This window comes from Tiliqua scincoides, unplaced genomic scaffold, assembly GCF_035046505.1.
Source record: "Tiliqua scincoides isolate rTilSci1 unplaced genomic scaffold, rTilSci1.hap2 HAP2_SCAFFOLD_178, whole genome shotgun sequence".
In the NCBI taxonomy this organism is placed as follows: Eukaryota; Metazoa; Chordata; class Lepidosauria; order Squamata; family Scincidae; genus Tiliqua; species Tiliqua scincoides.
The window spans coordinates 24,195-34,705 of NW_027101430.1; the positions used below are offsets into that span (position 1 = coordinate 24,195).

General features: G+C 51.7%; 1 pseudogene; it reads left to right on the forward strand.

The window, feature by feature from the left end:
• Nucleotides 1-351: 351 nt before the first annotated feature.
• Nucleotides 352-473, forward strand: LOC136635962 (5S ribosomal RNA; annotated as a pseudogene).
• The last annotated feature ends 10,038 nt before the right edge of the window (nt 474-10,511 follow it).

The window sequence follows — 10,511 nt, forward strand, 5'->3', positions numbered from 1 at the left end:
TGCACACTGCACTCAATTTCGCACCCCTCCCCCTTCCCCTGGCAACCAGGGTTTAAACACCGACTATCATTTTCAAGGCTGGACAGAGAGACCTCTCCACCGTGCCCTTACCTGGGCTAAAGGTGCTCGCCCTCCTGAACAAGAGATGGGCCAGCTGTGAGTGACTTCCTTGCAGCTGTTCCAAATTGAGGGATGCCTGCTCATCAATGGGGTAGTTTTGTTGGCTGCCTCTGCCCACTCTCCCTCTTGGCTCCCTGGGTACAAGCAAAAAAGGACAGGAAGTGTGGAGGAGAAGAGAGTGGTGAGTATCTCTAGCCTGCCCCGGCCTCCTCTCCGCACTTCCTGTTTGAAATCCACGGAGCCACTGTTACCCTGCACGTGCCCGATCTCGTCTGATCTCGGAAGCTAAGCAGGGTCAGGCCTGGTTAGTACTTGGATGGGAGACCGCCTGGGAATACCGGGCGCTGTAGGCTTCTACCATGATCTGGGAAGCTAAGCAGGGTCAGGCCTGGTTAGTACTTGGATGGGAGACCGCCTGGGAATACTGGGTGCTGTAGGCTTCTACCATAGTCTTTCCAGACTGAAGGTTGCCAACCAGAGGGGGTGTGGAAGAAGCAGCAACCGGTGTTGGGGAAGGAGATAGGGTGGCACTTGGCAAGGCTGGCTGGTGCTCTAGGAACTGCTGGGCTGGTCCTGTGTGCAGATCTGCCCATGTCAATCTGGGCATGCCTAGATCTTGTTTGGGGGAGTGAGTGTTGCAGGAGTGAGTGCCGGTCTTCTGATGTGCTGCTCCTCTGTGGGCTGGCAGGCTGCAATCCGGGGTGACTTTCTGCCGGCGAAACGGCAAATCTCTCCTTGCTGCACGGTGAGAGACAGGTCATAATCTGCCCGTTCGATACAGGCTGTTACGGGTCACGGCGGGCGGATTAAGAGCAAACCGGTTGGCTGCGTTCGCATCATGATCTCGGCGAATCCCTTTATCTCCCTCTGATTAGCTGTGCCTTGGCCTCCTTGCTCCCTTCCTGTGCGCAGCTTGGAGCACTTCCAGCCAGTGCACTCCCTGGCAGCGCATGGATGATGCACTCCATGTGCATTTTGGGCCCTTCGGCCCCCACCGCGTCCTAAAGGTGCGATAGTCAAGGTGGTGCATAGATTTCAGATCTTGTCAGCAGAGCTGTGTGTCTCAGTCTTCCCAGGTGTTGGGAGGAAATGGGAAGAATCCAAGTTTCTAGTCCTCATTGCTTTGGGGAATCTATTTTCTTTTCTCCATTAATGGGATCTGGGTGCCAAATGGTAGCTTTGGGGAAGGCAGTCCTATATTTAGAATTGCTACCTGTTGAGAAGGCAGGATATACATCTCTGAAATAAAACAAGAGTCCCTGAGCACCTGCTCAGCCCATGAATTTGTCCTCAGTCCCAGAATTAAACTCACACCCCTTTCTCAGGTGCACAAATCCGCTCCTGAATTCCTCCCAGGCTGACTTAAAAGGAAAAACAAAACCTCCTTCTGGCTGCTGTCACATCAATGCATCTTCGGCTTCCCCTGCGTTATCCTGATTTGCAGGTTGCAAGGGGGCCCAAGGAGCTGAGTTTTGTTGCTGGCATCCTTGACAATCTTGGCTGGAAGATTCTCCCTTAGTGAACCCTTAGTGACACTGGGTTCTTTGGAGCTTGGCTTTCCTATCTGCAAAATGGGTGCATCGGTGTTGTGACCTACATTTTAATAGGGTTGTAGTACAGGTTGCAAGATGAATGCGCTCTCTCTCTCTCTCTCTGAGAGAGAGAGAGAGAGACACACACAGATCCTCTGTGAACTTTGTATGGCCTTTTAAAAAGCAATCGTATATACTCATGGGGAAGGAGAGATTCATCAGCTGCTAGTATAGTAATCACCATGGCCTATTTGAGCATCCATGGTTGGTAGCTTCATACCGGCACCGTTGCTGTGTTTTTAATTGACAAAGAATCCTGCAGCACCTCAACACCTAGCCCGGTGCTTCTCAAACCGAAGGTCGGAACCCACTTGATGAGTCGTGACCCAGTTTCTGGAGGGTCCCGCAGAGCCTCATAAGGACAGAAGAACAGCCCCGCTGGATCAGGCCATAGGCCCATCTCGTCCGGCTTCTGTATCTCACAGCGGCCCTCCAAATGAAAGCACAGCAATCCCACGAAAGCCTCCAATGAAAGCACAGGTGATGGAAAGATCAGACCTATTTGCAGACCCGAGGGCCGTTAACTGCCCTCCAAAGCGCTGAGCTCCGGCAGTTTGCAAGATTGTCTCAACAGAGGGAGATGCAGTAAATGTTCCACCGTCTTTTTTGGGGTGTGCTTCCCCCCCCAAGTCCATCAATGACAGGTGGTGGGGGCCAATTTGGGTCACGTCACTCAGCCCCTCAAGCTTTGGGGCTGTTTATTGGGGCTGCCTCTTTATGAGCAAATGCATCAAGCTTCTTCTTCTTCTTCTTTTGCAAATAAATAAAAGTATTTCTTTCTAGGTCCCCTTTTTTCAAGTCTCCTAACACTAGCTGGGTCCTGATAAAGTGCCATTTTTAAAAGGTTTGAGAACCTAGAAAATGGATCATCACGCCCCAAAATCCGCCATGGGGAGCGGACCGTCGCCTTGCCTCTCCAAGGAGCCACCCCTGTCCTTTTGCTTTTGCGTCGCATGCGAACCTGCTCCCCTCCGCTCCTCTCCGTGCGCTTGGGTGGCCTCCCATCAGTGTCACGTCTGTTTCCCAAAGACATTGATCTGATGTCTTCCCCTGCAGGCCCCAAGCAAACCCGGCTTATCGGCGAGAAGGATCAGCTGACCAGCATGGGACAGCCTGCCCTGGAGAGGCAATTTAGGGATGAATGGAAGGATTCAGCCTCCGCCGAGAGAGGGAAAAAGATCCCTTTTTGTCTCCTAGATGAGAAGTTTTTCTGTGGCTTAGGCAGTGAGCCAGAGAGGGGGGCTGAAGGAGGCATAAGCGTGTGCCAGGTGTTTGCAAGGAGAGCCAGCCGTGTTCTGCCCTGCGGCCCTCGGTCCCCGAGGCAGCTGTGGAGGGGCTGATGAAAAGTGATGGGTTTGGGTTCAGACGGTGGCATGCAGGAGGACAGACACATTCTGTGGCTGGCTGGGAGTCTGGGAGGGCGATGACAGTTGGGCCCGCGGAATAATCCAGCTGGGAAGTATTCTATGCTTGGGATCATTAGGAAAGGTATTGAGAACAAAACGGCTAATATTATAATGCCGTTGTACAAATCTATGGTAAGGCCACACCTGGAGTATTGCGTCCAGTTCTGGTCGCCGCATCTCAAAAAGGATATAGTGGAAATGGAAAAGGTGCAAAAGAGGGCAACTAAGATGATTACGGGGCTGGGACACCTTCCTCAAGAGGAAAGGCTACGGCGTTTGGGCCTCTTCAGCCTAGAAAAGAGACGCCTGAGGGGGGACATGATTGAGACATACAAAATTATGCAGGCGATGGACAGAGTGGATAGGGAGATGCTCTTTACACTCTCACATGACACCAGAACCAGGGGACATCCAAGAAAATTGAGTGTTGGGAGGGTTAGGACAGACAAAAGAAAATATTTCTTTACTCAGCGTGTGGTCGGTCTGTGGAACTCCTTGCCACAGGATGTGGTGACGGCGTCTGGCCTGGACAAGTTTCTGGAGAAAAATCCATTACGGGTTACAAGCCATGATGTGTATGCGCAACCTCCTGATTTTAGAAATGGGCTATGTCAGAATGCCAGATGCAAGGGATGAGGTCTCTTGTTATCTGGTGTGCTCCCTGGGGCATTTGGTGGGCCACTGTGAGATACAGGAAGCTGGACTAGAAGCGGTCTCCCATCCAAGTACTAACCAGGCCTGACCCTGCTTAGCTTCCGAGATCATGCTATAAGCCTACAGCACCCGGTATTCCCAAGCCATCATTTAGACTCCAGTGGTTCCCAAACATTTTCACACCGGGACCTTCTTCTTAAAAATGACTATGGGGACCCACCTGGCTTTATGAGACTTTTAGAAAAAGGTGATCTAGAAAGAAATATTGTATTGGCAACCTTCAGTCTCGAAAGACTATGGTATCGCGCTCTGAAAGGTGGTTCTGGCACAGCGTCTAGTGTGGCTGAAAAGGCCAATCCGGGAGTGACAATCCCTTCCACACCGGGAGCAAGTGCAGTCTGTCCCTGGTCTGTCTCCCTGGCCATGGGCCTTCCCTCTTTGCCTCCCAGCCTCAGACTGTTGGCAAAGTGTCCCCCCAAACCGGGAAAGGCCATGCCGCCCAGAGGCCAGGGCCTCCCACCTGCTGAGGTCCATCCCCAAGGCCTTCAGATCCCTCCTGCAGACGTCCCCGCATCGCAGCTGTGGTCCACCTGCAGGGCGCCCTCCCCGCACGAGTTCTCCACAGAGGAGATCCCCGGGATCCGGCCATCATCCATTCTCATGACATGACCAAGCCAACGCAGGCGTCTATTTCGTAGAAAGAAATAATAGTTTTATTTATTTGCAAGTAATTTTTTTTTAATTTAAAACATAATTTTACATGTTACTTGAGTTTTTAAGCCATGGATTAAAATACATTGTAGGATTTTTTATTTTTATTTTATTTATTTATTTGTTTCAAGGGGGAAAAAAAAAAACTTGATCAATTTCTCATAGTGGGGAACCCCTAATGAACAGCTTCGAGGTCAAGAGGCTTAACCCAGCCGCAATCCTCCCCACACACATAGTATCACTAGCGGTTCAACTCACAACCCAATCTCCAAACGGTGGTCCAGAGCTTTTTAGCACCTGATTAATGAGCTTTGCAGAACTCCTGCTGTTTGGGTTGCCACTGACCTGGCGCCTCTCCCTGTCCATCCAGCAGAGATTCAGAATTTGCTGCTCCGGAATCCCTGCCGGCATTTGGGCAACTGCCCCTATTAAGGTGCACCAAGGTGCACCAAGAAAAGCCCCGCAGGATCAGGCCAAAGGCCCATCTAATCCTGCTTCCTGGATCTCACAGTGGCCCACCAAATGCTTCAGGGAGCATACAAGACAACAACTCTTGTCCTGGTGCCGTCCCCTTCCTCTGGCACTCTGAGGTAGCCCACCTCTAAAACCAGGAGCTTGCACATGCCTGCCGTGACTTGTAACCCATGATGGACTTTTCCTCCAGAAATTTGTCCAATTCCCTCTTAAAGCCATCTAGGCAAGATGCCAACAGTACTTCCTGTGGCAAGGAGTTCCACAGATCAATCAACAGACAACACTTGCAGAGCAATTTTTGAATGTAATGGATAGAGGTGTTCTTAAATGTTTTTATTTGTTGTTACCACCCAAAAAATCACACCTCAAAGTAATGGATCATCCTCGCATACGGTGGGGCCCAAATATCAGGAGGCCAGACACCCCGTTTCGGATGGAAAAGACCCAAGTGCCTAGCAGGAAGGGCAGCAGTCTAGTTCGGAGAAACAGACTTGACTGCTGCTGAATGCTTTGGGGGGGGGGATGACTTGGCTCCAGATCTCTCCCAACCTGCAGTGACAAGCCGCCGGTTCGCTGGCCCCGTCGCTTGGCTGTAATGAAGTCGCCCAGCTGCCCACCGATACAGTTGGGCGCACAGGCCGTTTCCACTCAATTTCCCCCCACCGCTGACATCTCACTCAGGGTCACAGAGCTATGGATCGGATCGTTCTCTTGTCAGGGCGACAAGATTTTCTCATGCTGCAAGGGGCAGCGGAGGTGGGGAGGGGGGAGAGAGCGATCACAGATGCCGTGTCTGAAACATGCCGCCTTGTAGAGGACTGAGAACGGAAGGCAGGGGGTATGTGCCTTCTCCATAAACAGAATTAATTTCTAAATTAGGGCTGATTCCCACCAATCACATGGCCGGATTTTTCTTCCTTAACCAAAAAGTTGCTGAAAGTTTTTTAGTTGCTTGCCTTAAGGCAGGGGTGTCCAAAGTTTTTGGCTGGAGGGCCACATCATCTCTCTGACACTGGAAGAAAAAAAAATTAATTTACATTTAAAATTTGAATAAATTTGCATAAGTTTACATAAATGAATATATTAGTTTACATAAATGAATATTTTACATGAATAGTTTACATAAATGAATATATTAAAGATGAACTTATATGAATGAATGAAGGTCTTGCAATAGCTCAAGGCCTATAAAAGGCCTTGCACAAAGCAAGGCTGTCCTTTCCTTTGCTGCCTCTCCTGCATCACAGACATGAAACAGCAAGCAGTGGAGGGAGCCCTCACCCCACAGCTCACGTGAGAGTCAAACAGTTGCCCTCACGCTGAGAGCAGTTGTGTCAGGCCAGTGTGGGCTCCAACAAATCTCCGGAGGGCCAGAGGCTCATTGGAGACTGGGGGCTCCCTGAGGGCCGCATTGAGAAGCCTCGAGGGCCGCATGTGGCCCCAGGGCCAGGGTTTGGGCACCCCTGCCTTAAGGTATGGAGGCAGAGGAGTGGATTGACGGTTGAGGTGCTGAAGAGCTAAGTAGGATGTCACGGGGTGGCAAATCAGGCTGACTGGATTTGCCACCCCCAAGCAGCGATTTTCAACCTTCTTCATCTCATGGCACATTGACAAGGCCGCTAAAATGGTCAGGGCACACCGTCAGGTTTTTTGCAATCAACAAGGCACACCATGCTGCTGGTGGAGGGCTCACATCTCCATTGGCCCTGCTAATAAAATGACCTTCCCCCAAATTCCAGTGGCACACCTGTGGACCACTCACAGCACGCCAGTGTGCCGCGGAACAGTGGTTGAAAATGGCTGGGTTGGAGTGTTAGTATGGCTGAACAGGGGGAGAGGACGTGGAAGGGGGGGGTCAATATCAGGGCACTGGGGAGAGAGTCTGGCAACTGCCAGCCCAAAGTGGGCTACACCTCCCTTACCAAACTGGCAGAGGAGTCCCCATGCCCGCAAATGGGCCCGTCTAAAGCCGGGGGGGGGGGGGCGACATTTCAGCCTAGCCTTAAAATGAGAAGCAAGCCAGGAACAAAGAGTATTTGACCGACAGATCATTGGCTTGGTGGAATCCGATGGCTTTCTCAGCCAGTCTCTCCTCGGTGGCTCTGAAGGTGTTTTTCTGCCAGGGTCGTGATCCACATCCCTCCTCGAGGGATCATATGAAAAGATCCTTCCCGTCTCTTCAGTCTGTCCACAGCTGGAGTTCACATTTCCATCAATCTCTCCCCCCTTTCGCTCCTCTCTGCCTCTTGCAAGGCTGCCATACAAAACAGTCCCTTTCCCTGGATGCAGCTCTCTCTCTCTCTCTCTCCCCCCCCCCCCCCCGTGACCCGCTGCAAACAGGCCCGCATTTGTTCTTTCGGTCTTAAGATATTCTAGGAGGAAAAACAAAACCTGCCCTTTGCCACGGTCGGCAGTTCTGAAGTTAACCTCACCGGCTGCCTGGTGCAAGATGGCAGGGTGGCACCGCCAGGTGGAACCTCCATAGTCAAGAGCAGTCTACTTCCAAGTCTTAGAAATTGGGGAGAACTGACAGGGGAAGGCTTTGCCTTTACATCAGAAGGTCCCTGCCAGATCAGGCCAAAGGCCTCTTCCCTGTGCTCCTTCTCTGAAACGACCTTGATGCAAACCCCCCCAAAGTCGACCCCCGAATGGGTGCAAGAGATGGAACTGATCGGCGCCCATAGCTTGCAAGCTCAGCCCCTCTTTCTTGGTGTGAGAAGGTGGGTGCTGATCACAGAACAACCCGGAGGTAAATCTTGGAGGTTTATACTGTTACCCTGCACATGCCCGATGTCGTCTGATCTTGGAAGCTAAGCAGGGTCAGGCCTGGTTAGTACTTGGATGGGAGACCGCCTGGGAATACCGGGTGCTGTAGGCTTATATCATGATCTCGGAAGCTAAGCAGGGTCAGGCCTGGTTAGTATTTGGATGGGAGACCGCCTGGGAATACCGGGCGCTGTAGGCTTCTACCATGATCTCGGAAGCTAAGCAGGGTCAGGCCTGGTTAGTACTTGGATGGGAGACCGCCTGGGAATACCGGGTGCTGTAGGCTTCTACCATGATCTCAGAAGCTAAGCAGGGTCAGGCCTGGTTAGTACTTGGATGGAGACCGCCTGAGAATACCGGGCGCTGTAGGCTTCTACCATGATCTCGGAAGCTAAGCAGGGTCAGGCCTGGTTAGTACTTGGATGGGAGACCGCCTGGGAATACCGGGCGCTGTAGGCTTCTACCATGATCTCGGAAGCTAAGCAGGGTCAGGCCTGGTTAGTACTTGGATGGGAGACCGCCTGGGAATACCGGGCGCTGTAGGCTTTATACCATAGACTGAAGGTTGCCAACCAATCATATATGCTGATTGGGGGTGTCAGAGAAAACAGAGGGGACTTTTTTCTCCATCTCCCGGGGTGGCCCAGGTTAAGTGAATTGGTAGCCGATTTCAGAGCAGGCCAAATAGCAACCCCACCCCAAAATTAACTCTGTGGAACTCACTGCCACCAGATGGTATTGATGTCTGCTGACTTGGTGGGGGGGGGACAGACGGACATCAGAGCAGATTAGAGGTGCAAATGGGGACGAGAGGTCTGTCCCTGGCTATTAACCAGGATGGATAAATGGCATTTCAGTAGACCAGGATACTGAGAGGGAAATTCAGGGGGAGCCATTGTCTGCATGACTTGCTTGCGGGTTCCCAGGAAGCATCTGGCTGGCCAGACAGTTGGCCTGACTAGCAGGTCTTTTCTTAAGGTCATACGGTTTTGATTCTTCTGGCAGATCACTGAAATCTCAAATGGGCCTTGGCAGAATCAATAATCTCTCCCCCCCCCCCCCCGCTGATGAATTGCGCAGGCTGGGGCAGGTTTGTTTTGAATGGGGAACGCCAACCAGCCGCTTCCCTCCTTGCCTCTTCCAACCTGAGGCTTTGACTCCTCTAAATACGACCGGCTTCCTGCCCAGACAGGGACTGGAGAGCCAAAGTTTCTGCTTTGCGGCCCCTTGCAGACTAAGGACCCTTGTCCACAGTTGTGTGTCCTCGTTGCCTGCCTCTCTCTCCCTCCCACCGGCTGGTGCGCCAACGACTAGATGAGCCTCCCGAAGGCCAACTCCTGGTGTGTTGACGCGGCAAGCCGAGGGGGAAGAGGCCGCGGCAGCCAAAACACCACGTCGGCAGGCGAGGAGTTGGCCTTGGGGTCCGTTCGGATGCTTGCTTGGAAATTGGTTCATTCCTTTCTCTGCAAGGAAGGAAAGAGGCGAGGCCGGGCTGGCTCGTGGCGCCTGCTGGCCACGGCCAAGTGCCCCAATTTCTTTTGCAGGCTTTGGAGGTTTATCTCTGTGTCCTTTGTTCCCTCTTAGAGAAACTTGAGATAGTTTTGTCTACCGGCCAGGGAACCAGGGGAGGTGTTGGCACCTCTCTCCTGTGCCGGGGGAGCCTTTCGGTTTCCTTAACAGATCTTTGGACTCCAAAAGCACCAAGAACTGAGTTTCTCCTAGGGAGGTAAATGCAAACAGACCAGTCCCCACCACCCCTTCCTTTATGATCATACAATTTCACTCTGCCCTACTTGTTGCACTTAGTTGTACAGAGACAGGGACAACCTTTGGCCCCCTTGCACTATTTTAAAAAGTCTGTAGGGGGTGGTGGTGGGGACATGGCAACATTGTGGGGGGCTTGGGGTGGATATTGTGGCTTTTAGTGCACCACCTTCTCTACTTCCCCATAACTTCATACTGCCTGCAACCATCTTCTCCTCAATTTCAGTGTAAATATGAAAATGTTCTAACATTTTTGGGCAGGATCAGCCTCGGGGCCCGATTGGAAACAGTTTCTGCAGGGCCCCAGGTTCACAGCAAAGGTCTGTAGAATCTTAGACCCCAGATACGGTAGGATGGAAAGCAATCAAAATGTGCACTTCAAAAGTGTGCATACCGAATGGATCTCAGTACATTTTAATATAAATGACCAATATAAATGTTGGTCTGTAGAACTCCTTGCCACAGGATGTGGTGACGGCATCTGGCCTGGACGCCTTTAAAAGGGGATTGGACAAGTTTCTGGAGGAAAAATCCATTACGGGGTACAAGCCATGATGTGTATGCGCAACCTCCTGATTTTAGAAATGGGCTATGTCAGAAGGCCAGATGCAAGGGAGGGCACCAGGATGCAGGACTCTTGTTATCTGGTGTGCTCCCTGAGGCATTTGGGGGCCGCTGTGAGATACAGGAAGCTGGACTAGATGGGCCTATGGCCTGATCCAGTGGGGCTGTTCTTATGTTCTTAACTACAATTCCCAGGAGGCCTTGCAGGTCTCTTGTTATCTGGTGTGCTCCCTGGGGCATTTGGTGGGCCGCTGTGAGATACAGGAAGCTGGACTAGATGGGCCTATGGCCTGATCCAGTGGGGCAGTTCTTATGTTCTTAAACTACAATTCCTAGGAAGCCTTGCAGGTCTCTTGTTATCTGGTGTGCTCCCTGGGCATTTGGTGGGCCGCTGTGAGATACAGGAAGGTGGACTAGATGGGCCTATGGCCTGATCCAGTGGGGCTGTTCTTATGTTCTA